Source organism: Carlito syrichta, unplaced genomic scaffold, assembly GCF_000164805.1.
Source record: "Carlito syrichta isolate Samal-C Ts95f unplaced genomic scaffold, Tarsius_syrichta-2.0.1 Scaffold304822, whole genome shotgun sequence".
Classification (NCBI taxonomy): Eukaryota; Metazoa; Chordata; class Mammalia; order Primates; family Tarsiidae; genus Carlito; species Carlito syrichta.
The window spans coordinates 37,000-41,659 of record NW_007248918.1 but is presented as its reverse complement, the minus strand read 5'-3'; the positions used below and the strand labels follow the sequence as shown (position 1 = coordinate 41,659).

Genomic DNA, 4,660 nt, shown 5'->3' with positions numbered 1-4,660 from the left:
CTGCCTGGGCAACTTAGCGAGACCTCATCTGTACAATAAATCAAAAAATTAGCCGGGTGTGGTAGCGCATGCCTGTAGTTCCAGCTCCTTGGAAGGCTGAGGTGGAAAGATCGCCGGAGCCCAGGAGGTCAAGGCTGCGGTGGCCAGGAGCGGTCACTGCACTCCAGTCTGGGCGACAGAGTGAGACTCCAACTCAAAAAACAAAACAAAATAAAACAAAACAAAAAACAAAAACAAAAGTAGAATTGAATTACTGTAGTACTTGTAGATCACTTAATTCAAACATCTCATATATTTTATTAAGAATAATATTTAAGACAAATGAAACTTAGTAATAATAGTTTGAATACGATGTTGTGGGAACAAACATATTTGCTACATATTTTGGGGAAAAAACATGTATAAAAATGTAATAATAGAAAATGTCATTGCTTGAACTTATTCACTCTCACTCAAAGTGAAATCATTCAAACAGTTCTCACTTCCACAATAAAAATTAGTCCTTAAATGTGAACTATTGTGAAGATTATTCAAATCTTAGAATTTTCAAGGAGGCAAGTACAAATTTCCTGGAATCACTAAATTAGACAAAGAAAAAATCTTTCTGGCAAGAACACAACAGTTTGCCATGCAGGATCAAAACATTAAACAAAGGAGGTAAAAGTCTCTATTTTTAAAATAAAAACATGAAGCACTCTCCGTCGTGTCTGTTTGGTCCTCACACCATAAATAATGGGGTTGAAAGAGGGTGGGATTACCAAATACAGTATGGCAAAAAGAATGTGAATGTAGTGTGGTATGTGATCAGTGATAAGAAAAGAGAAGACTGAGGAGATACAGAAAACACAGAGGATGGCAACATTGAGCCACACATGCTTAGGGCTTTTAGTTCAGCATCCTGCGATGTGAGGCGGAAGACAGCACGCAGAATGTAAACATCGGAAATGCCAATAAGGACCAGGTTCAGAAGAAAGAGGGAGACCACAAAGAGTCCATAGATAGCATTGATGCGGATGTTTCCACGGGACAATTCTGCAATGCCCACGTGCCCACAGTAGGAATGGGCTATCATATGAACCTGAGAAAATAGTAAGCAGTAGATGAGACAGTTCATGTGAGGTGTAAGCAAGACTGGACAGATTACAACGCAAAAACTGATGCCTGCCAACATCTGGGATGTCAAGATGGTCGTGTAGTGCCGTGGAGCACAGATGGCCACATAATGGTCAAAGGTTATGGCCACCAGGAACTCAGCCTCCGGTAAAAGCAAGGATCAGGAACATCTGGACCACACAAGCTCTTATGAGCATCAAACTATAAAGGGCCAAATCAATTGTAGAAAGGATGGCCAGGAAGTAGAACCTCCCGGGGGGTCTGCTCTGCCTTGATGGCTAGCAGAATGGTGGCACTGACCAACAAGATAAACAGAGAAGAAAGACAGGGAGATCCAGACATGGATGTTTTCCAGACCTGGGATTCCAACTAGGAAAAATGTGGCTGGGTGAAATGTGCTCCTGTTCTGATAAAACATCCTTCCAAAAGATAGCAAAAAACCCTAGAAGGGATACCTGGGGAAAAGAGGAAGACTAAATAAGAGCATGGAATAAAAATAACCAGGTTAGTTTTTTATTCAATAGATATAGAGTGAAAATTAAGAGGGTTTGGTATATGGAGGCTTCTGTTAATGTATTTTTTATTGCAAATTAAGCCATAGTCAATTGAATGGGCTGGTCTCAAAAATTTAATCTTTATACTACTATAATCCTAATTTGTAGCATATAAGGTTTATCAACAAACCTATTAAAGAGATTTAAGACATAGAACTTATTTTTTATTTATTTATTTTTTATAATCAATATTTTTTATTGTGATATTGTGGGGTACAGTTAAGGGTTAGGTATACAAATACGTTTTGTTCAGGCACCCTTGTTGATAAGAGGTGTTTCCCCATCCCCAAACACATATTTACTAACATTAATCCCATCTCCCTCCCCCCCCATAGTTTCCCACTACTGTCAGTCATTTTCTTATAGTATTACATTGGATGTTCAAGGTCCACTATATGAGTGAGAACATGTGATACTTGGATCTTTGTTTCTGTGAGAGTTCACTCAGTATTATAGACTCTAGTTCCATCCAGGTTGCTGCGAAATTCATGATTTTGTACTTTTTTATGGCTGCATAGTATTCCATCGTGTATATGTACCACATTTTTAAAAATCCAGTCCTCTTTTGATGGACAGCATAGTTGCTTCCAGGTTCTTGCTATTGTGAACAATGCTGCGATAAACATACGTGTGCAGGTATTTTTTTTATAGAGTGATTTGAGTTCTTCAGGGTATATTCCCAGTAGGGGGTTTGCGGGGTTATATGGGAGGTTGATATTTAGAGCTTTTAGGAATTGCCACACTGCTTTCCACAGAGGTTGCAAAATAAAATAAAATAACACATCTGAATTATAAATCGAAATAAGTAACTTTTAATATTAAAATATCTGAATATTAAAAATATATAGATAGTTTAATGATTTTTGGTACATATTGACACATCTTGATCTATTTCTTAGTTGTTTCTCTCTATTACTGTGTCAATGAAGTGTTTCTGAAGAATGTGCTGTTTTCAATATTATTTTTTTATAAATTACCTTCAATTTTCTTTAAGTTGTGTTTTATAGTTAATAAACTTATAATTGTTGCTATTTTAAAAAAAACAACAAAAAACACGACACTGAAGAAAGGTCATTGTTTCTGATGAGCTTTTGCTATTGGAGTCCCTGGCAAGATAACTTGATTTCAACACTTCCGAACATACCAATGTTCAGTTTTTTGTGGAATGTTGTGAGAATTCTGCTTTCATATGCTTTTAAATTTTTCTTAAATATTTATTTGCATTTAGAAAATGTTTGAACTAATCAGATGTGTTTTTTAATCTTTTCAACTGAAATTGTTCTGAATGAAATAATAAATGTATAATTATTAAAAAAAGACATAGAACTTGATATTGAGTATTACATACTTTAATATACCCTGTACCATTTTTGAATTATTTGGTTAAGAGGAAATAATGCATACATAAACAAGGGAAATTCAAACAAAACCTAAAATGAGACAGGTAGATGAGAAAGTAAAGCCACAGGCACAAATGTACAAGACATTCCCACAATTAGATGCTGCATATATACCTGAAATGATAAATTCATCAGTTATTGACATAGATAAAAAACTGAGATCAAGCCTGGGAGGAGGAGGGCACACATGAAACATGAGAGAGACAGAAAACACAAACAAAAGTCCTCCCAGGAGCAGATTCAGTCGGGATCATTTGCCTCTAAACCTGAAAGCGCTCAGAAACAAAATAATATATAAACCTGTCAATTTTTACTGTTGCTACAATTTTTCTAAGTTCATCCCATGTCATAAGTGCTGAGGGCTCATTTTGGAGTATATGGTAGTAGTGGTTTCTAGTATTTTTAGTTTCTAATATTATCTGAAAACTTCATTCATTCTTTACTCTGTGTCAGTTTCTCTGAGAATGCCTGCAGATTTTACCAAGACTACTGAATGAATATATTGGGTTCATACCTCCCACCTGATTAAGTCCTTTGTACGATGGATAGAGAATAGCTTAAAATGATTATGGACCTAGGGAAGACATTTTTGATGGCACAGAATTGTTTGAATAACAAACTCAAACTGGAGAGAAAGTTACTTTCTGTAATCTTCTAAAGGAAATATAGAAGGGTGCTGTTGCAATGTATTTAAAATTACAAAAAAGCAACCAAGACACTCACTTATAAGCTGGAGTAATAAAATATACCTTCCTTGGGTCTCCAACTTGAGGTTGAGTAATTTAAGATCATGGCCAAATAGCACAGACTCATATTTCCAACCTATATATAGCTCCATATTTCTGACAATATATCAAGGTGGAATATATGTCAAGGTGAAAAAGCAAACTTTGTCTCTCAAGATTATAAGAGAGGAGAGAGAGAGAGAGAGAGAGAGAGAGAGACAGAGACAGAGACAGGAGGGTGCTCATGAGCTATATTGTGCAAAGACTCCTCCTTATTTGTGTTTTTAATGAAGTGAGGCATCCAGATAAGTACTTGGCAAAAACAAGTCCTGTAGATATACAGATGTCCACCTTAGGGTCACTTGTGAAAATACTGTCTCAATAATATGCTACTGCCCATCTCAGCTTTTCATAGTGTAGCAGTAAGTCCATTTTATTGCCAGTAGCCCATAACATAAACACAAATTATAGTTTATTAACCAACTACACAGCTACTTTGTAAGTAAATTTTAAAGGTCTTGCATCTTCTAAATATTTTAAGGATATCTGATCTCTATTTTACAGTTGCAATTTTTTTCTTTTCTTTATTTTCCCTGTTAGAGTCAGATGCATACCAAGCCAAACAATTTTCAGTCATTTGATTCTCTCTTTAATTTGAATGTAATATGCACCTAAATTGAGAGAAAATTCACCTGTGATACTTCATTCTTCTGAGGGAAGAGAGATTTGAGTAGGGCATCCAGTAGAACAGTTCTGTGATGGTTTTTGTGCATGGGTCCAAAGAGAATAGTTTTTTATTAAGCCTCCAGTTACTTTGAATACTGGAAAAACTGAGTTGATTCAGCATTCTACTCTAAAAGGCACTGTG

The 4,660-nt window shown here is 35.9% G+C and overlaps 1 pseudogene; it reads right to left on the bottom strand.

Annotated features, from left to right (window-relative positions):
* Positions 1 to 644: 644 nt before the first annotated feature.
* Positions 645 to 1,531, bottom strand: LOC103263312 (annotated as a pseudogene).
* Between the last annotated feature and the right edge of the window lie 3,129 nt (positions 1,532 to 4,660).